This window comes from Macaca fascicularis, chromosome 14 (assembly GCF_037993035.2).
Source record: "Macaca fascicularis isolate 582-1 chromosome 14, T2T-MFA8v1.1".
Classification (NCBI taxonomy): Eukaryota; Metazoa; Chordata; class Mammalia; order Primates; family Cercopithecidae; genus Macaca; species Macaca fascicularis.
The window spans coordinates 126,389,968-126,413,227 of NC_088388.1; the positions used below are offsets into that span (position 1 = coordinate 126,389,968).

The 23,260-nt window shown below is 39.2% G+C and overlaps 1 long non-coding RNA gene across 6 annotated transcripts in view; it reads right to left on the bottom strand.

Annotated features, from left to right (window-relative positions):
- Nucleotides 1-23,260, bottom strand: part of LOC102128208 (uncharacterized) — a 311,614-nt gene that overhangs the window by 277,936 nt on the left and 10,418 nt on the right. For all 6 annotated transcript variants that reach the window (XR_006692095.3, XR_006692094.3, XR_006692096.3 and 3 more), the window contains one exon: nucleotides 16,888-17,026. This is a non-coding gene — a long non-coding RNA (uncharacterized lncRNA). The remainder of the gene's footprint in view (nucleotides 1-16,887; nucleotides 17,027-23,260) is intronic.

The following is a 23,260-nucleotide window of genomic DNA, read 5'->3' on the forward strand; positions in this document are numbered from 1 at the left end:
TTAGGGCTTAAGTGTATGCTTGATAAAATTGTGGGCCCCTGTTGGGAGTTCAGGGCATCTGTGAGGAAATCTATCACGGGGAAATGAGTCAGGCAAAATAGATGGACTTGAAAGCCAGGCAGAAGAATAAAATAGTGCAATGTTTCAAATCACAATATGGTGGCTTTTGTTAAATTCCACCCAGACTCAGTCCTCCTTGTGTTCTGTGTGTGCCTTAGGGAAGGAACAGCTTTGTATCTGAAAAGTGTAAATGTCAGGGCCCAAGCAAATGTACTGAAGAGTCTCTTTCTGAAGGCAAAATAGAGGAAAGAAAGTTGTCTTCTAAATTGGGGGTCAGGGGTGGGAAGAGCAACAGTAGCCTGAACCGGCAGCAGTGGGAGCCCTGGGGCAGCCCTACAACACTCTGCCTGTGGCCACCAAACCACCACAGTGAGGACAGAGGTTCACCAGAGAATGCTGTCTAAGTCAGGCCATTCCCGCTGTGTTCTTAGTAGACTCAGGAGAGCTGTCGGTACAGCCTGGGAGATATTAGTACCAAGATAGAGGTCCCTGGAGAGATCAACAGCTTAGAATTTGGGGGCAACACGACAACAGCAGCTCACGCCAAACAGAAAACAGTGGGCTGTAGTAGGCAATGGAAGAAACATGGGCTTTGGCCAAGAAAGTGTCCAGAGAATACTTCTGAGCAGGGTGACAAATGAAGCAGACACTCAAGAAAAGATTCATGATTAATACTCAGAGCAGAATGGAAAGTCGGGTCTTAGCTGAGACAGATAGGACTTCAGAGCACAGATGAGACAGCTACAGAAGACTGACTGTATATTACCAGGGCAAAGCCTCAAAAGTAAGCATTCAGGTCATCCAGGTGACATAATATTACACAGACATTAAATAATTAACCAATCAATTAATTAACATTAAACTCAGCCCCACCAATATGTACTGTGCACCATTTATGTAAAGTCACTATGAAAAAAGATTCAGATAAAGAAAATCATGTAAACTAATCTATCTTTCCTCTCTTAGAAAGAAAACTCCTGAGTTCTCAGACCTAACCTATCTCAGATGCTGTTTCATCTCACTGAGTGGAACAGTACCCAGTAGACAGTAAGTACTCAATATGTATTTACGGAATGAATAACTAAATGACCAGATGAAATCACAAGGCAATGTAGTAAATACAACAATATGAAGAGGAAATAGGGAGGAGAGAAGAATGTCTATTGAGAAAATGAAGGTGTCAGGGAAGCTTTGCAGAACAGATAATGAGAAAATCATTTTATTTTTAAATAATAATTTGCTAGATAGATAAGTCAGTGCCAGAGCAGGAGCTAAAAAAATTAGAGCATTTTATGCACATGGAATCATGTTTACTAAGGTATACGTTTAAAGAATTACTAGAGAAATTACCTAAGATCTTACTCATTAAAGAACTGTTGATTATTGCAACCCCTGAAATAATGACAGCCAACAGAAATCTTTGGGTAACTATTTATTTGTTGACAAGTTACTAGGATGAGAAAAGCCCATGGAATTCATTAATAAGATTGATTTATTTGTGCAGAGCACTCATTTTAATTCTTTCAGTTTCCTGGATGAACCCCTTCAGGGAAAGAAAATGGTTTTTACAGGTCTACTGAAAATTGCCTTGAGGTTTGAAAAGGCTAAGGTGTCTAAACATCCAGTCCTGGGTCTTCAGATTTTGGTCAAATCCTCCTGTGCATTAAGTTACGCATGTAATTTTCTAAACTCTAGATGTAAATTATGAGGACTGACTTTCCAAGAAGGCTTTTCTTCTTAAAAGGATTTGGGGACATTAATCACCCTGTCTTATAAGGTACCATGATTGATGTGGTTGGCCCTGTAGCATGCAAGATTACTAGCATGGATATTCCTGTTCACCTTTCTTGATGTGACACAGACTTACTTTTCTGGAAAACGCAAGTTAATAAAGATTAGATACTGCTCCTGAGTACAACCACTGCTACTGACAAGGAAAGAAAGTTCAAGCTCTGCTAATCTCATTGTCAAATTTGATTTGATTTATCTAGAAAGGTAGTCGAGCTGGAGAGATGGCCTAAGTTAAAGTTGGGGAATTCGCTTATCATTGTAGCTTCTCTAGCCAGTTATTTTTTTCTGCCTTATTTATGTAAGTATAGACCAATATTGTCTCTCAATTTGCAACTTTGGAAACGGAGAACAGAAAAACCTTAATTATAACCAATCATGGGAAGTTAAAATTGAAGCCAAGACATGTTGCCAAAGACTGGACTGCAAAGATAATGTTTAATCATGTCTGAGACTCGGTTTGATCTCGATGACAGTAGAAAGGTGGAAGAAAGACAGAGTTTTAACTTACTGCTTTAAAATTCTGGGTGGAACCTGGGCTGGGTGCCTCATGCCTGTAATCTCAGCACTTTGGGAGTCAGAGGCTAGTGGATCACCCGCGGTCAGTAGTTTGAGACCAGCCGGGACAACAAGACAAAACCCTGTCTCTACTAAAAATACAAAAATTTTCCAGGCGTAGTAGCACACGCCTGTAATCCCAGCTACTTGGGAGGCTGAGGCAGGAGAATCGCTCAAACCTGAGAGGTGGAGTTTGCACTGAACCAAGATCGCGCTGGTGAGCTGAGATTGCGCCATTGTACTCCAGCATGGGTAACAGAGAGGGACTCTATCTCAAAAACAAACAAACAAACAAAATTCTTGTGGAACTATGCACTCAACAGCACCACGTATCAAAACATAGCCCAATTTGGGGACCTTTTGAGATGAATGGGAATTTCTGTGATCATTTTTAAATCCCTTTTGTAGTCTCCAAGATATTAAAGATTATCGACAACTATTTCTTCTGTAAAATTATTGTTTATAGTCATACCATAGAATGAGTTAATAATGACTAAAATTCATTAGGATTCACTGGCTCATGAAAACAAAGGAGATCCACTAACAATGATTAAAAATTTTCATCACCATCTACAAAACAACACAATTTACTTGAACCAATCTCTCCAGGCCAAAGTCCTTCCCTCTTATTACTTGGAGGCCGTGGGGGGTACTTGTATGGCAGACATACCTGACAGCAATATCTTAACTTAAGCATAACCTGAGAATGACCCTATGGTCTAAGTAGAGTGTGTTGTTGGTTCCTAGCTAAGGAATCTAGGAGTGGCCAGCCTGAAGATTCATTCCTTATCTGTGAGAAACATCTGAATGCCCATCCCATCCCATGGTATGTAGGTCGCACGGGTTGGAGTCCCTTTGTTTTGGGATGGTTGTCAGGTGGAGTTTGCTAGGGGGAGGGTGCTAAGCGAAAATGCTATATAACTGAATTTTTTTATGATGTTAATATTTTTTTTATTTTTATTTCTTTTTTAATTATTATTATACTTTAAGTTCTAGGCTACATGTACACAACGTGCAGGTTTGTTACATAAGTATATATATGCCATGTTGGTTTGCTGCACCCATCAACTCATTTTTTACATTAGGTATTTCTCCTAACTCTATCCTTCCCCCAGTCCCCAACCCCCCAACAGGCCTTGGTGTGTGTGTGATGTTCCCCTCCCTGTGTCCACATGTTCTCATTGTTCAACTCCCACTTATTAGTGAGAACATGCAGTGTTTAGTTTTCTGTCCTTGTGATATTTTGCTGAGAATGATGGCTTCCAGCTTCATCCACGTCCCTGCAAAGGACATGAACTCATCCTTTTTTGTGGCTGCATAGTATTCCATGGTGTATATGTGCCACATTTTCGTTATCCAGCCTATTATTGATGGACATTTGGGTTGGTTCCAAGTCTTTGCTGTTGTGGATAGTGCCACAATAAACATACGTGTGCATGTGTCTTTATAGTAGCATAATTTATAATCCTTAGGGTAAATACCCAGTAATGGGATTGCTGGGTCAAGTGGTATTTCTAATACTATGTTTTTCATAAGGGATTGTGGTTCTCCTATCCAGCCTGCTGCCAATGGATTGCTTTATATGTAAGTCCCCTCAATAAACCTTTGTCTTGTTCGCTAGCTCTGGTCTCTTTTTTAGCCTCTCGAGTATGGTCCCATCTCTACAGAAGTCAATAGGGGTGCTGCACAACAGTACTTCACACCTCTTCACCAATAGCCCTGTGGTAATTTCCTGAAGCTTTCTCCAGTGTCACATTGACTTAGGTAACCCCTTTATAACCAGGAAATGCTATTTAAGAAGAAGATTAAGACCTATCCATCTTTTTATGTGGTAAGATCATATCAATTAAAAATGATGATGAAGAGCTTTTAATAGTGTCTGTAAACCTTTGGGAGAACATTTGTTTTTACTTTACTTTTTAATTTATTCTCATTGTGTGTGTGTGTGTGTGTGTGTGTGTGTGTGTGTGTGTGTGCGTGCATATTGTTTGGTTTTGTTTTTACCATGAAGGCCCTTAGGGTTTTCCATGATCCTACCAAGTACTCTAAGATAATATTGGCTGTCACCCTGTGAAGAGGCAACCGCATGCATCGTATGGAGATGGGGAAGTCTTCTGCCAATTCAAAGGAGAACGATCATGGGTAGGAACTGTGCCAAACATTTATGTATTTTTTCATTTAAAGATTAGAGCTTAAGAAGAAGCCTGCTATCCCTAGTTAATTCTGTCTCTCATTTTTTATCTTGTTCTCACACTAACTCATTTGTGTGCACATACACAGACACTCATGGATAGACACACAGGAACACATGGTACTGGGTGAATAATAAGACAGGTTTCCATAATCCAAGTAAGAAAGCCAGGCTCATCCCTTTATAGGCTGTCCTTTTACTATGAAATTCTTTGTGCTTTATCCCACCAATGTTTCCTTTTTACTTCCTGCAATCTCTAGATCTCTAGCTTATTTTTTTTTTCTTCTAGGGCTTAAATTAGCCTTCTGAAAATCCTTAAGGTAGGAAAAAAAATCCTCCTCAGGAGAAAAAGTGAGGACCTTGTATCCCTAAACTTTGATGAAAATTCTGCTTCCCAGGCAGCAGTCCCAGGCTTACAAACAAGCTATAACACCACGAGATGCACCGGAGACAGGCCTGTCTGTTCCCCCCACCTCCCCTTGCCTGGCTACGTATTTCTAACCAGGTTTCACTGCCAATAGAATGCTCCTTGGGTATCTAAGCAGGAAATGGAAATGTCACTCAGAGGTTAAAGGCAGCAGGGATTAACAACTGTAAGATATTTAATGGCAAGGTCAGCATTTGTGTACCAAAGAGATGGGTATGAGGAGAAAGGAGTACAGAGTGGGGGTAGCGGTGAAATCTGCCCAGTTAATTCATCTCCCCCGACTGGCATATTGTTTGATGGAAACTTACATCACTGGCACCATTTTCTCTGAATCCACAATCAAATAAGAAGGAAAGAAGTAAATGATTGGTATTCCTATTTTACTGGTTTAAATTATTTTAATATGACTTACATTATTTTACTATCAACAATTATTATTGCTAATAGATTTTAAATTATATTGCTAAATTATTATTGTTTATTTAAGGAAAATAATGGCATCATGCCTTTTCTCCGAGATGGGCGGAGAGCCTCCGGCAAGCACCATTCAAATCTAATTTATACATTTGTGGAAGGATGAAGCCAAGAGTCTCCTCAGGCCATTAACCTAAACTGGATTTCAGAGATGAGAATCTCACTTGTACAATTCAAAAGGCAATCTTTGTGGTGTTACAGCTTTAATTTTTTTAAAGCTTTGACTCTTCACAGGAAACTCTTTACCTTCTACTTTGTTTTCTCTCTCTGGGCTTCGTTCTTCCTTCTCCCAGAGCACATGTCTATTTATACCGCCCCACGCTGGCATGAAGGTACACTCAAAAAGACTGTAACCCAGATAATAATTGTTGGTTGCAGATTATCCAATTATGACTTCACTTATTTCTCTAAGGATTACTTAGGACTCTTCTTGGCTGCTGTTTGGTTCTTTCTGCAATCATTGCAGGCAAGAGGGTAAAATGGCAATGCATTAAATTTTTTTTTAATAAAAATAGAAATGAAAGACAATCCCTGTAGACAATCCCTGCATTTCCAAATGAGGATAGAGGGGTGAACTTATAATAGCCAAAGAAAGCTCAGTAGTCAGGAAACTAATAGCCTGAGAGTAAGTGACACTGCCATCCAGATCCACGGAAAATAACAGAAAAGCATCCGCATCGAAAAGGACTCCCAGGAATAAAAAAGGAAGTATGATTCTCCTATAGGATCCATTCAGAAACTTTTTGCTCCAAGTTACTGAGACCCTTTCAGGAATCCTGATGAGCAACATGAAGGTGAAATGGCACAGGGAAAATGAAGTTATAACAAGTTAGAGAAAATGTCTGCAAAATTCAATATTTGCACATTTCATCTCATCTTAGTCATGCTCCTACTGTGTGCTCTGGGAAAAAGGAAATTCTTCCTCTTTTGCAATGTTCACATCTTTAGAAAGGTATGTTAGGAAATGAGAAAATTTTAAATTGTCTTTCTCTCCACTATCACTATCCTCTCTACATTTTATTCACTTCCTAACTTCCATTCCTTCTGCTTCTGTCTTGCTTTTATTTTTCCTGAGTTGTCTTCCTTTGCAGACTAGACAATCTGCAAAGGCAATAAAGGAAATAAAGGGATCATCATTACCACTGCTGGTAAAAAGAGTGAGCTCACAGGCTACATGAAAGTCAGAGTTGATAACGATTTAATCAAGCTGAGAAAAACAAGGGAAGACTAGAATGCTAAATAATTATCTATACATGTGAAGTCTTGCATATAGGTAAAAATCAATTGAATCAGTAAAAGATAAACAAAAAATTCCTTGGCTAGCAGGAGGTGAAAATGATGTGGCAATGTTAGCTGATGTTAAATGTAATAGGAGTCATGAGTATGACGTGTCATTGTGTAAGATAGAACAGAGTCTGGAATAAGGGAGGTAAAATCTCATTTTGCTCCATGCTAGTCTGACTGTATCTAGAGTACTCAGTATATATTGTGAGCATCACACTTTAAGAAGACTCAGAGAGAAGAGGTGAGATTTTATAGAACAGTGAATAGAATGGACACACGAAAGAGGAATGTTCTACCTGATAATGAGAAGACATACCATTATGAGGAACAGCCAGAAGCCTGACAGCCGCCTTTTAGGTTTTCATTACTTCCAGGGCTGAAAAGCCAGCAAACTGGTGCTACCCTAAAGAGTAGAACTAAGGCCAGAGATGGGCAACTCTAAATTTCAAAATGCCATTATTTAAACTACTTGGATCTTTGAACCTAATAATCCATGAGTTTAAGAATGAGGCTTTTGCCTTTGTTTTCCCTCTGTGTCTTTAGGCAAATGGGTTCATATATTTATACCTCAGTTTTTCCATCATGGAAGTGAGAATCAATGAGCCTAATGTATGGGTTTTTTAAAAATGTATATTTTGTAAAATATTTTGAAGTGAACAAAATGGTATGTATATGCCAAGAATTAATTCACACCAGCCTCTGCAGTTCGCCTTAGGAAACTAGAGGGCTCTTAGGGTTCCACGGAGGTGGTTGGGAAGGCAGGAAGTAATGAGAAGGTGCTCTCCACTCTTCAGGCGCATTGCCACTTTTCAATTATTTATGCAGTTTAATCCTATTGAAAAAGCACATTTTGCAAAGAACACCCTCAGGTTCTCTGCATGCTGGAGCTGGCAAAAAGTAATATGGGAAAAAAGGGAGTGAGGGTTATGCTTAAAGGAGCTCATCTGCCCTTCCTCAAGACCCTTAATATTAAAACAGGCAGGTTGCTTAGCTAATAATAACTATGCTCAGGACTTGTCATCTTCAAAGAACTTTAATTAATCCTCATAACACCCTGGTGGGCTGCAGAAGGCAAGTGTTATTATCTCCATTTCATATGAGGAAAACGCAGGCACAAACAGCGAAGGGAAATGGCGTACGGAGATAGCAAGCATAAAGTTAAATTTAGCACTAAGGAGTACCTGAGGCCACATGCCTTCCTGCGGCAGAGTCCCTTCAGTAATGAATCTGGGACAGAACATGTGGGGCCACTCTTAAGAGCTATAGAGCGGGCAGGTGGAAAGCCATGGCCAGACCAAAATGTGTAACTTGAGACATACAAAGGGAGAAAAGGATAAAGAGTTAAAAATCTAGGACAGGAAATTTCATAGAAAAGGAAGGGAAATAGTGACACTCTCCAGTTTTGGCCTGAACATATACAATTATCTGCCTCTGAAGCCCTGAGATGCTAGGCCAAAATAAAACAAAACAAATAAAATAAAACATTAGGATAACTTCAAAACCTTAGTTTCTACATAAACAGGAACTGAGGAGGAAACTGAAACATTGGGCTGCCTAGGTAAATGATCGTTACAATGTCTCTGGGTGGATGGATGAGAGACTGGGAGCAGCTTCTACTTCTAAATCTCTTGCTTCCGCTTCTAAATCATGGACTTCCCCTATCATCTACCTAACAATGTTGGACCCTGCAATTTCAGCCTGTGAATTTTATGATATTATTATATGCAGTTTTCAAGCTCTCTTAGTTTGCTTTTTCTTAGATGGAGAAAAGACTCATTCAAGTTGATGTTGATAGTGGATATCACCCCACCAGAGACTGTGATCATAAGATTAGAGCTTGGAGAGCCCCAAAGAGCATCTGGTCTTCTTTTTCAAGCTGAGGATACAGAAAGCCCAGGAAAAAACAAACAAACAAACAAACAAAAAAAAACATGATTTGCTGAAGGTTACCTACATAGTAAGTAAATGCATGAGAACGGGAAAACAGGTATTTTGCTTTCTGTGATCATTCTTATCAGAGGAAATTCTTATGGCTGCACTTACGACAGCTGCATTAAGAGTCTGTACAATGGAAAGCTTTGCAGGAGCTATTAAACATATGGAGTCTAAGGAAATGAGAGGCAGAGAGACGGCTTCAACTTATCCCTTATCTATTACTTAGCAGTATAAGTTTCAAGAGCTCCAACCGCCAAAGCTACGGTCTGCTTTCTGAATTGGTGAAACCACGGTGAAAAAGGAGAAATAATAGGAGTGTACAGTTTTTGGTGTGTTCTTTTGGCTTTCACATTTATCTAGTCCAATAGATTCAACAAGTATTTCATTGCAAGTTGAATGATCGTGTACAACTGTGAAGTATATTTTCCCAGCCATTTCTCTGAAATAGAGTAAATAATGTTAAGAGAATCTCTCAAGGATCATCTTGTGCCTTCCGAGTTTCTAAAAATAATATATTAAAAAAGTAAAAAAATATATATATATCAGAAAAGACCAACCTTATCCTAAGGAAGAAATTTTAAGTAGGACTTAAAATGGAACGTAAAATATGTGTCCATTGGCTCAGTGCACTAAGAGCAATTGCCCCCAGCTCACCTCACATGATTTGATGTGTGTGTTGGAAGTGGAAGCGTAAGAGAAGAGAATAAAATCATGAAAATTTCATATTTGGACATATATGAGTTGTGGGAAAGAACAAACTTTATTTCTCAGCAGTCCCAGGTAGAATGACAACCAACACAGAAAAGAAAAAAAGATTGCAGTCACCATGCTAAATTGAGTTAAGGAGAGCAGAATTTGACAGGATAATGTGCATCTGTTTTGTGTCTGAGTCGACTGTTTGTTTTAGGTTCAGGAGGGACGCTGGAAGATAGGTTTAGTCTGAGTGGATTGTTTGTTTTTCACTCACACGTTTGTTTCAGAATGAAGCATCACTCACTGCCTCTGCAAATGAACACACTACGTGAAACTCATGTCTCCACTTCCCAGTTCTCACACAAAATAGACATTTTCAAAGGCAAGTTATATGGGGGCAGTGGGCATACGAAGACCTAAGAAGTGGCCCATGATGAGTGTAAGATGGCCATGGTCATGTAATGCCAGGGGCTCACTGACAAAGGAGATTCCTGTCCACGTGATTCTCATCAGGGGCCTTTCTCCCTTCCAACAGTACCCACTCAAAATGTTTAGTATGCGGCCGGGCGCGGTGGCTCAAGCCTGTAATCCCAGTACTTTGGGAGGCCGAGACGGGTAGATCACAAGGTCAGGAGATCGAGACCATCCTGGCTAACATGGTGAAACCCCACCTCTACTAAAAAATACAAAAAACTAGCTGGGCGAGGTGACGGGCACCTGTAGTCCCAGCTACTCGGGAGGCTGAGGCAGGAGAATGGCATGAACCTGGGTGGCGGAGCTTGCAGTGAGCTGAGATCCAGCCACTGCACTCCAGCCTGGGCGACAGAGCAAGACTCCGTCTCAAAAAAAAAAAAAAAAAAAAATGTTTAGTATGCTTCATCTACTAGAAGAGTCCAGTGAAAGGAAGAATCAGGTGACATCTCTGACAATTCCCCAGATGTATGTCCTTTCCTGTAGTCTTGTAAGACCCATTGTCTTATAAAGAAATGCCTCTTTAGGAAACTATACATTTCTAACATAATATATGCATCGTCATCTTCCCAAACCAACATGCTTTTTGCAAAGGACATTAAATTGAATCATACATTTATTTTGAAACTCAGTAGAGTTGGGCTGAATCGAAGAAAGAAACATTTGTCATAGGGTTTAAGTGGGTTATTTTTTTTTTCTATTTTCTGTGGACTGATTATTTATTTTTTCATGCTCACTATCCTAGAAAAACCATCTTCCAAAAGCCAGTCCACACCTTACATGAACTTTCAGCACTTGACTCAGTTCTATTTATTCTTAAAGTTTTCGCCCTTCTAAATGTCTCTGATTTAATTGCTCCCTTTTTTGCCTTCCCATAATATTTTGTTGCTACAAGTGTCATTAACGTCAATTAAGTAAATGAATGAACTGACCAATGAGCACAATGACATACTTTAATATGAGGGTAATGACTTTGGATTCAAAAGAATCTGAGTTTAAATTCTGGCTTTACCACTTAGGAGCTCTTTGACAGTGAGTAAGCCTCTTGCCTCTCAGTGCCTCGGAACCCTCATCTGTGGAATGGGAATAAAACAGTTACCCTGCAAGGTAGTTGTGACATTTAGGTGTCATACACAGAAGGCACACAGCACAGCTTACTTAAAAAGGGCTCAATACATGCTACTATTAGCTTACTGTATTATAGTTAATTGTGCATGCAATTTTATTTTATAAGCAATAGAGAGTCAATGAAGCTTAGTAAGCAAGGAAGTGGCATTAGAAAGGTGTTTTGGAATCCAAACTAGGAAACAGTAAGGAAATGAAGAGCTAACAAGTAACCAGATAAATAAGCAAGAATAAAATCATACACTTAGTTATATCACCCTGGGAAAATGAACACAGCCTGAGTGAAAATGCCTAATAATTAGCAAAAGCTGTTCCTTGGATCCTTGCCACTTCCTCTGTGAATGAGGACTGGAGAACAGGCCAAAGAATTAGAAGACTTGGTTTGTGCTGTTTTTCTCCTACTTAGCAGCTGTGTCCCTAAGGAATCCACCTAACCCGAAGACTGTTCTTGGTTTCTGGGTAGCTATCCTTTCCTCTGTTTCCTGTATCTGAGCATGGAGCTCAGTATCATTGCATAACTGGAGCTGAAGACATCCTCCACTCTCTCTGTCCCAAAAGTCCAGCAAAAGCCAGTAACATGTAGCCCACACTCCAAATCTCTAATTCTCCTTAGTTGTACTTCAATATTGGTGATACAAGACCAAAAAAAAAGATTAAAATTATGAAGATGGGATGTTTTACACGTAAAATGTGTGATGCTTCCCTTCGGTGGTCAAATTGTAGCATTTTTTTTTCTAGGGAAGCAGGGAATAGATTTGAATAGGGCATTGTTGAGCGGACTGCCTCACTATTGCTGAATAACGGAGAGGAGGAAAGGAAGGCAGAGAGACTTAAAAGGAAGGATTGGAGTTAGACATTATGGGGAATGCCTTGAATTTCAGTATGGACATATAGACAGGCTACACAGAAAAGTTTTGAAAATCTTCTTCCCTAACATGCTGAAGAATAGGGGAAAAGAGTCTCATACATCAACAATCTCAGGTCACTAGGGTCGACGTTACTACAGCATTCTGAAGGGCCATTGGAAGCCTTGATCTTCTGTGTCTTTGGATGTAAACCTAAGAATAGAAACTACATTTCGAGTGGAAAATAAACTTCTACTGTGAACTCCTGTAGTCTCAGCTTGGGCTCTGAGAATCCAGAAGAGGTATCACACCTTGTAGGTTTTTCACCACCAATGATGTGCTGACACTACTTAAATAAAACCAGGGCCCCTAAGACTTCATTACTCTGCTTCCAAAATCTTGGTGACCTTCGCTGGCAACAGGATGTGGATCAAGGGAGCTGAAGTAACCCAATAACACAGGCATCTTAACCATTTTAGGAGAGTGAAAACCATTTAACCCCCAATGTAATGGCTGCAGTGTCTGTCTGAGAAAGAAAGAAATTGGTTTTAACTTACACTGCATTGACTTGCGAGAGAAATAGAAAGGCAAAATAGGAAGGCAGAATTGTTGAGCATCTCTCAGATCTACCTGTTAGCAGTTTGTGACTTTAGACCCAAGAAGCACTGGCATGGAGTAAATCTAATCACATTTAGACATAGCCCTGTAGTAAATAGAGGGAAAAAGAAAGATATTACAGGACTAGAATCTTCTTGGAGATGTAAGCCGAAAAGGAAAATCCAGTGAAGGATGATGAAGTTAGCTGCCCTGCTGTTAAACACAGAAGAGTTACAGAGGTGAACATAGCCTGTACAAGCCCAGTGTATATCTGGTATTGACAGGGCTTTTAGTGGCAAAGTCTGTAGAACTGGAGGTAGCCTGTAATGCTACCCTGGTTTAGCAAGGGCTGGAAGCAGCTCAGCAGCGAGCCTTGGGCTGTAGCTGCCTGTATTTGTCTCCTGCAAATGATTACAAAGAAGTAACTTGAGAGACAGCTGTCAACACCTGCCATAATCCTTGCCCTGTGATGCTCCTGTCTATGTTGTTATTGGCACATGATCTCCATCTGCAGGCTATAGTGTCATCTTGATGGCAGCACCAATCCTGTCCTTTGTCAATGAGGAGGTAAAAGCACTAGATAAATGCTCAGTATTTGGCATCAAGGTGGTCACGTTGCTGGCTCATTCTGACCTTGCACTGTAATTCTGGAAGTTTGATCCTAATGTAGTTCTCATACTTGCTATTTTTATGATTATATACAGTCAGGCACATGATCATAACACGACCTAACGATGGGGATACATTCTGGGAAATCGCACTGTTAAGTGATTTCATTGTTGTGCAACATCATAGAGTGCACTTACACAAGCCCAGATGGTACATATATTTATATATACATTTTTTTAAATACGGAAAACCAAACATCCCAGCACCATTACTAAATACCAATAATTTCCCCTACTTGATCTGCAATGACAATATCGGGTTTCTCTATATGCTCCATTATAATCTTATACAACTACTGTCATACATGTGGTCCATTATTGATTGAAATATCTTTATGTAGCATGACCACATATATAAATATAACATATAATAATGTGTATAAGGATTATATATAATTATATGATATGGTACTGTATATTACACATAATGAAAGCAGTCACTCTGAGAACTAAACTATTATGTATATTATATATGATTATGTTATGATTTAAGTTATATATAATTATATAATACATAACTTAATATATGTATATATAATTTGCATTGATATACTTACGTAGTACTCAATATATAGTTACAAATTATTTATATACATTATTTATATATACTGTATGGATACATATTAAGGTTTGAATGTGTTCCCCAAAGTTCACGTGTGGAAACTTAATCCCCAATGCAAGGCTGTTGAGAGGCGGGGCCTTTAAGAGGTAATTATGTCACAAGGAATCCTTATGAATGGATTAATGCCATTGTTCCAGGAGTACGTTATCACAGGAGTAAGTTCCTAATTTAAAAAAAAAAATGAGTTTGGCATCCTTTCTCTCCCACAAGTATGCTTTTTTGCCCTTCTACCGACTGCCATCAGATGATGCAGCAAGAAAGCCCTCACTAGATATCGGCCCCTCAACCTTGGACTTCTCAGCCACTAGAACTGTAAGAAATAAATTCTTGTTCTTTTAAATTACCCAGTCTCAACTATTATCTTATAGCAGCACAAAAAGGACTAAGACCATATATATATACACACACACACACACACACACACACACACATATATAAAAACACACGTGTGTATATATGTAAATGTGTGTCTACATATATTTATACAAACATACACACACTCAAGTAGAAGTACATATCTTGCTCACATAAATTTTCAAGCAAGCAGCTGTCATTCAAACAATGGTTGGAGGATCCCAGCTCTACCTTTTTTGGGCTCTATCACCTTGAACTGTAGCTTCCAGTCTCTGTATCCAACTGCAACAAGTCAGCAGAAGGCAAAAGAGCAAGAAGAGCTGTGAGGAGAGTTTTTATGGACCAGACTAGGGTGAGTGTCTTTGGTTTAAAATCCTGCCTACATTCCTTTCATGTTTATGTGTAGTTTTAGGTGACAGCTGTATCCACTCCTGCAAATATTTTTATCCTTTAGTGAACCACATTTTAAAGGTATTCTTGGAATAGAACCTGGACCAAATAAGTGAGATTTTCATAAACTGCCTTTGTTCTTAGTTCTGTGAAATATTCTGCTATGATAAACAGTAAGCCTTATTACCATCGATCTTTTCGGTTTAGGTAAGATCTGTGAGGCCTCTCTCTCTGTATGGTTTTGAAAAGGGAATTTTCCCACTGCCTAATTTTGTGATGTACTCTTCTGACTGTGCAAAGAGAAAAAGCAACGCTTCAAAATGGGAATCCAAGAATTCTATTTCAAATTACACTTATTCACACAATAATTATTGTTACTATTAATACTGTAGTACTTACAGAGCATAATTTATTTGCAAACACTTCATAAACAGTTTCTAAACAAAATAATAAATTAGCAAATATTAATTACAAAGTCATTAAATGAAAGAATAGTTGAATGGGGACTGCAATTTGAGGTTAGAATCCCCATTCTCGGGGTTTCTTTCACAGACACTCACTCTATCTCTTTGGGTTCTGTAACTTCCTTACTTGAAAAAGGAGGGCTATAAAATCTCAGTGATAAGAATCAGATCCTGTTTGAGCACTAACAATAGTCCACATTAAGGGCCTGCTACATATTCATAGCCTCGGAGAGTGCAGATAAAAATATGACTTTTGAAATTTTGATTTGTGATCATTTCTGAATCCATATGTACTCATTAAATGCCACTGAATACATTTTTAATAATGAGGAGGAATTTGACAAACGACCTGTCTGAGCTGAACAAAGAGATTTCACACAGTGCATTTCACACAGCAGAGAAAATACCTAGAGAGTGTTAAAATCCCATTTGTTAAAGTATATTGTATTATGTTCAAACTATCCATTTGAAGACTGGTTGCTTATAATAATTATTGTCATGGTAACTTATATGCCTATCTTAGTGACTAACGGGGAAATTTACCCCATATCTGCAAAATAAATAGGTTTGATGCGAATTTTGAGTCCACACACTTCCTAACAGTATTTTTACTGCAAGGGAAACTGTTCTTATTGTCACATTAAGCTCTCCTTTAGAACAAGGTTTCAACATTTTCTTTTTGTATTTGTAATCTCTTTGTTCTACAAGAATTCAAATCAATAGAGAAGAAGTGACCTTCATATAAATTAAGAAAATAAAAAAGGAACCTGTATTAATAATCAAGAAAAAAAGAGAAAAATCAATATTTATTGAGTTGTTTTGTGCCAGGTACTGTGCTAACATATTTGTGCCCTAGGTTATTTCAAGTTGGGGATGGCAAACAGAGACAAGTTTATTTAGTTAACTTTCCATTATCCAACGGATTCATTTGTTGACTAGTATTACTGTTATTATTGTTGTGACATATTATGCATTTTTAAATTATTTAATTACAGTCTGGTCTTTCTTCTTCTATTAGAAAGTTCAGAACTCTTCATCCTCATACCTCTCAGCTGATAATTACCTAGAGAATGTGAATATTTAATTTATAATGCTTAGTTTATAATGGTGTAATTCAGAAAGTATACCTGCAAAATAAGTAAATCAAGGTGTAGTCCAAACTCAAATATAAACTTTTTTTATTACTTAATATTTGAATTCTCATCGATGATGCTAAGTTCTATTAGTGTGGCTAACCAAGAGTTATCTGTAGAGATTACTGTATTTCCACCAATTTCGTCTTTTGGGAAGCAGAAGAAAACCACATGGATCTCAGTTATTTAAAGTTCATTTTTAGCAAATAGCAGATATAATTCCAAAATAATTGAAAACTGGTAAAATACAGAAGGCAATGTGGTAAATAGGATAAATACAAAGAAATAGGACTCTAGACCTAGGTAGATGCTTGGAGATCATACGGTCCAGCTTACATTACAGGTTAAAAATTCAGAACAAACATGTTAAATGATTTGCCCAAAATCAAACAGTAGGGGATACCAAAGGCTAGCATTCTGAATTTTTTTAAATAGCTGATTAGTTTTTTATTTCCCTAAACACAACAATAGGCAGATATCTTGCTGCTTTATTAACTCTTATTTTTGCAAGTATCAAATACCAAAGGAAAAATGCATTTTTACAGCTAGTAAAACCATATCAGGCTATTTTGGTTTTGATCCTCAAAAGGTGAAGTAACACTAGAGAGAATATAGTGAACAAATAAGAAACTTTGTCCCAAGTTATGGAAGCATTGACAAAAGTAATAGTTTTTGTACTGGGTAATACCAGAACAAACAGAACAAAATCTCTTATTTATTTTAAAAATATTTAATTGACAAAAATTGTATATATTTAAGATGTGCATGTGATAATTTAATATATATATATACATTGCATCATGATTACCTGAGAATGCTGTTTCTCTGCCACATCTCAAAAAGCGATGGTTTATTTGTGAGACTGTATTCCTTCATGCGGAAAATAGGGTGAGTATAATCTTTTGTCTTTAGTGACATTTCTAGATGTCTCCCTTCCCCATTTCCTCCTGAAACAAATGAATAAACAAACAAACCTTTATGTTAATGGCATTGCCCCTTCCTGATTGCTTTTTAGTAACCTTCTCTGTCTTTCTGAAGACTGGACTTTTTTTCTTTAACATTCAACATTTTCAATTGTTCTTTAATATAGCTCAATACCCTAATCCCCTCTGTTTCAATGACCTTTCCTACAATCAGCCAATCAGTCCCCTGACTGCCAGTTCTGAAGAAGAAACTCACGCTCAGACTCACAATGCTTCTTCTAGTCTCTTACTCAACAATCAACACAGAAAGCTTCTGTGACCAAATGTGAAGGATGGGGTTTCCCCATACACCAGTCAGTTCTGCAGCAGACACCAGTTGGTGTAGTCCAAGTCAATTCTGACATTATTTACCTGGCAACAGTGTCAGATCCCACCTGCTGAAGGCTCAGTCCCACAAGACTGCCCCACTCTCCATCAGACACCAGTCTGAAGTCTGGGCCTCAGGGACTTCTGACTTCTGACACTGGCTTCAAGTTAGGGCTCCCACAACCCCTTCTTTAGATTTCATCAATTTGCTAGATCAGCTCATAGAACTCAGAGAGACACTTATGTTTACCAGTTTATTACAAAGGCTATTACAAAGGGTAGAGATGAAGAAACACACAGAGTGAGGTAGGGAGAAGGGGTGAAGCACTTCCACACCCTCCTCGGGCCCACCACCCTCCAGGAACCTCCAGAAGCTCTCAGAATCTAGAACTTTTGGGATTTTGTGGAGGCTTCATTTCCTAGGCATGATTTATTAAACCATTGGCCATTGGTGATCAACTTAACCTTTAGCTTCTCTCTCTTCCCTGGAGTCTGGGGAGTAGAACTGAAAGTCCCAGCCCTCTCATCCTGGTGTAAGCATTAGTCTGCGTTGGTCGTTCTGGTGACCAGCCCCGTCCTGAAGCTATCAATCAATCACTAGCAAACACAAAAGACAGCACTTTCAAGATTCCAAGGATTTTAGGAATTGTATGCCAGGAAATTGGGTCAAATATCAAACAGGCCGGGCGGTGGCTCAAGCCTGTAATCCCAGCACTTTGGGAGGCCGAGACGGGCAGATCACAAGGTCAGGAGATCGAGACCATCCTGGCTAACACAGTGAAACCCTGTCTCTACTAAAAAAAATACAAAAAAACTAGCCGGGCGAGGTGGCAGGCACCTGTAGTCCCAGCTACTCAGGAGGCTGAGGCAGGAGAATGGCATAAAAACCCGGGAGGTGGAGCTTGCAGTGAGCTGAGATCTGGTCACTGCACTGCAGCCGGGGTGACAGAGCGAGACTCCGTCTCAAAAAACAAAACAAAACAAAATAAAACAAAAAACAAATATCAAACATACATTTGTCAATATCACACTGGTGTTTCACCTTTGTAATCTTTATACCAAGTATTCCTGTATCTAATTCTCACTCTGCTGCAGTTCATATCACATCTAAATCTCCAATCCATGAACACCATCAGTTCTCTCTATTCCTAACCTCCCTCCTATCTTCACTGTACTCTTTGCCCAGTTTAGATTTTATGATCCATCATTAGATACAATCATTATCTACTATTCCCTCCCTCCTTTCTCTCTTCTACTCCAGTAAAAACTCCAGCTCATCAGAACTAACTTTCCATCTTTTCTGTGCCTGCACTCAAGCAGTTAAATATTACAAGAAAATGGTTTGATGAGGATGACTGGATTAATACTAAATTCATAAATACTAAGCCATAATAGGCAGTAAACATGTTGAAAATCCTACTTTGGCAGAAATTTTGATTTTGTGTTCTTTGACGCATGCTTTCTCCTCTCTTCTTACATATATCCTACATGCCACACATCCTGGCAGTTGCTGGCGTGGCCTCACACTTCACTGAGGAAATAAAACCCATCAAGCAGGAAATCCTTTACCTCCTTCCACCAAAGCATCAACCATCTCCTCCAGCATTTCTCTTGTTATGCTGGAGTGATATTTCACCTACTGTTAAATGCTGGCTCCTCCACTTGTGCCCATGATCTTGCACCAATTCAAGTTCCTTATTCCTTCAGTAATGTTTTCTCCCATTCATTTATTTATCCAACAAATATTATTTGAGATTCTATAAAATATAAAAATTCCTTTGGCTTTATGGAGACCACAGAAAGGAACCTGTATTTTGTTTCTTTCGTGAGTTTGACCAGGATGGTGGCATGATGTGATTCACATTTATTATTTTTTTTTGTTTTGAGATGGAGTCTTGCTTTGTCACCCAGGCTGGAGTGCAGTGACACAATCTCGGCTCACTGCAAGCTCCACCTCCCAGGTTCAAGCAATTCTCCTGCCTCGGCCTCCCAAGTAGCTGGGACAACAGGTGCATGCCACCACGCAGGACTAATTTTGTGTGTGTGTGTATTTTTAGTGGAGACAGGGTTTCACTGTGTTAGCCAGGATGGTCTCGATCTCCTAAGCTCGTGAACTGCCTGCCTCAGCCTCCCAAAATGCTAGGATTACAGGCGTGATCCACCGCGCCCGGCTGTGATTTACATTTTAAAAGATACCAGTCTATTGTTGAACTATAGAGTTAGAATGAGAAACAAAAGAAACATCCATTGCCACAGAGCAAGGAAGAGAAGACAGTGGCTTGGACTAAGATGGCAACAGTTGAAGTGGTGGGAAATGGTAGATTCTGGAGATATATAAATAGGTATAGACAGATAGATATAGAAACATAGATACAGATTTTTTGAGACAGGCTAGAGTATAGTGGAATGATCATCTCACTATAACCTCAAATTTCTTGGCTCAAGCAATCCTACTGTCTCAGCTTCCCAAGTAGCTAGGAATGCAGGCACACACCATCATGCCCAGGTAATTTTAAAAAATATTTTATAGAAATGGGGTCCTCATTACTTTGCCCAGGTTGGTCTCAAACTACTAACCTCAAACAATCCTCCCACCTTGGCCTCTTGAAGTGCTGGCATTACAGGCATGAGCCAGTGAACGTGGCCATAAGATTTATATTTTGAGCTAACATCAAAATGACTTGCTAACAGCAGAGATGTGTGTGTGTGTGTGTGTGTGTGTGTGTGTGAGAGAGAGAGAGAGAGAGAGAGAGAGAGAGAGAGAGAGATGAATTATGAATACAACCTAAAGTTGGGGCCGGGGAAATTGGGTGGAGAGTGGGATTGGTTACGCAGGTGAGGAAACAAAGAGGAGCAAGTTTTGTTGGGAGCAAGAGTGAGGAATCAAAAACTTGTTAGGCTAAGTTTGGAAGATCCATTGGATATCCAGATGGAGATGTGGAATAGAAGTATGTACATATCAGCCTACCTCTCAGGGGAGACAGAGTCCACACACAGATGCTGCTTAAAGTTAGAGATCTTGATGAGATCAACCAGGAGACAAATTCTCTGATCAAATTCTCTAGACTCATTTCCTCTACCTCCCCAGCTATCATTTATTAAAAAACTAAGAATGAAGAAATATTCCAAACATATATAAAACTGCAAAAAATAGCGTGAACCCGGGAGGCGGAGCTTGCAGTGAGCCGAGATTGCGCCACTGCACTCCAGCCTGGGCGACAGAGCGAGACTCCGTCTCAAAAAAAAAAAAAAAAAAAAAAAAAAAAAGAATTAAAGTATTACAGAAATAACTAAAGGTCTGTTCTACTATATTTTGCCTCCCCAATCTAGAGGTAACCATTTTCCTGAAGTTGATGTATATCTCTCCCATGAACATTTTAAAATTTCATGTTTCTATATACATATACACTCACAATTTTTTAAACACTATGCCATGTCTTTAAATTTTTGTAAATGATATTTATGCTATTAGTAATAATTTTCATTAATTACCACTGTTATTACTATTATGCAATTATTGACAATGCTCTTTAACTCAACATTTTGTTTTGAAATGTATTCACACTGATATAGATTAATTTCTTATATTTTACTTCCTATCTATATTATATCATTGTTTGAATAAGAAAATTTTAGCCATTCCATGTGGATGGACAGTCAGACCATCTCCCTTGAATCTCTATTATCCCAGGGCTTCAATGATCACTCTTGCACATGTCACTTGTGCATGTGGGCGAGTTTCTCCAGGGTACATACTGAGAAGTAAAGAGCCAAGTCATATTGATAAGTATACTCTACTTCCCCGACTCCTGTATTTCCAAATTGCCTTCCAAAACAGGTTTTCCTAATTTACAAAGCCTCCTGAAGTGTATGTATGAGAATTCCTGTTTCCTTACATGCTCAACAGCACTTGGTGTAATTAATTTGCTTAATGTTTGCCAATTTGTTGAATATGAAAGGTTATTTTGGTGTTGTCTTTTTCTCTTTTCTTACACTTCTGACTTTCTGTCTTGCCACTCCACTAAATTGTCTGCTTTCAGCCATCAATGATTTCCGTGAAGTTAAATTGAATGGAGCATTCTTCGTCTTCCTGTAGCTCTACAGGCCAACAGCATCCAACTTAGTTGATCACTCCCTGTTTGAAACACTCTCCTCTCAATCATATGGAGAGAATACATTCCCCTTATCTCTCTGACAGATCCTTCTTAATCTCTTTTCTGACTAACTTCTCCTGTTCTGCAAGGGCTGACATAGGCTTTTATTATTTTTCTACCATTCATTCTTAAATGATATAACCCTTCCCCATGACTTTAAATACCCACTTTATAATAATGCCTACCAATGATATTGTTCGGCAATTCTGTGTTTCTAATTTTTGCTTGATATCTGTACTTTGACGTATAATAAATACCTCAAACTCAGCATGTTAAAAAATGGAACTCTTTACTACCAGTTCCTTCACCACCTAGACTTCCCCCAAAGTGTGTCTCTTTCAGTAAATGACCCATCCTCATCCATTGATTTACTAATTCAAAAGCCTTGGTGTCAGACTCTGCACTTCTGTTCTCTCAGCTCCCATATCTAATTTATAACCTGGACATGTTTTTTTTTTTCCTCCAGAATGCATTCTGTATCACTCCACTTCTCTCCTTGGTCTCTGCCACCACTTCAGTTCAAGTTTACCACAATCCTTAAGTTTCTGTTTCCTCAATTCAGCTACTGTCCCATGAAAGGCCATTTCTGTATGACAGCCGGAGTAGGATTTAAAAATGCAAATCAGATTATGACCATTTCCTGTTTAATGTGTCCAATAATTTCCTATTTCACTTGTTGCACTTAGACTAAATTTAGCATATTTATGGGCTTAATCCTTTTGTCATCTTCTCCGACATTATCTCACTCCCCATTCCCTCCCTCTCACTACGCCTTACTCACACTGGTGTTCCGGCCGTTCCACAAACACTCTCTCCTGCCTTAACACAAAGGTTACTGCTATTCTCTTCCATCAAGATATTGTTCATATGATTTGCTTCTTATCCATCAAGTCTCAATTTAAATGTAACTTCTTCACAGAGATCTGCTTGAAACATAGCATCCCAGGGCAGTGGGAGTGAGAAAAAAGGAAAGTGAAGTAGGAAAAGATGGGAGGCGGATCCAAGGAGATGTGTTGCCCTGCCAACCACTGCTTCTCTGCTTCCTGACAGTGAGGAAACACAGCTCCACACTTGCACCTGCTTGGCCACAGTGAACATTGCAGAACTGGCTGGGTATCAGAGGGATCAGAGAATCAGAGCTTTTGCCCTGTTTCCTCCCGTCTTCTCTCTCCCACTGGTCCATGTTCACTTTGCAGGGGAGCTAATCCTCAGCACTTCTGATTTACGCCACGGAGCTTTTTGGCGTCAATACAGGGAGCCAAGACCCACATCCTGCCTTGAATTTGACCTGAGTTCTGGAAGTGGCAGGAGGTGCTGCAAAGCCAGGGCATGTGCCTGGAGGTGTCTGGAGATAGCAGCCCGTGGACTCACATGGAATTCAGCATGTGGTAGCGTTTTCTGTGTCATAGAAGTGCTGAGCAGACACAGGTGAGACCAAGAAAATAAGAACAGTACTTCAGATGTGTCAGATCCACATGTTGTCGGTTTTATCTCAGGTACCAACCTTAGATTATAAGTAGAGGTAAGTGGCTGGCACACTCACAAGGGTTTTGCTTAAGAAAGGGAAGAAATAAAGTTACCCAGAAGGAATGATGAAGAAGCCAGGACTAGGAAGAGTGGAAAGCTCTTATCACTCCTTGTCCTAAAAGGGCAAAGGGAGGGAACACTGACTTCAAAACCTGGTGAAAGCTGCAGCTATGACAAGCCATCTACTAAGTGCTGTAGCCTCTAGGAAGAT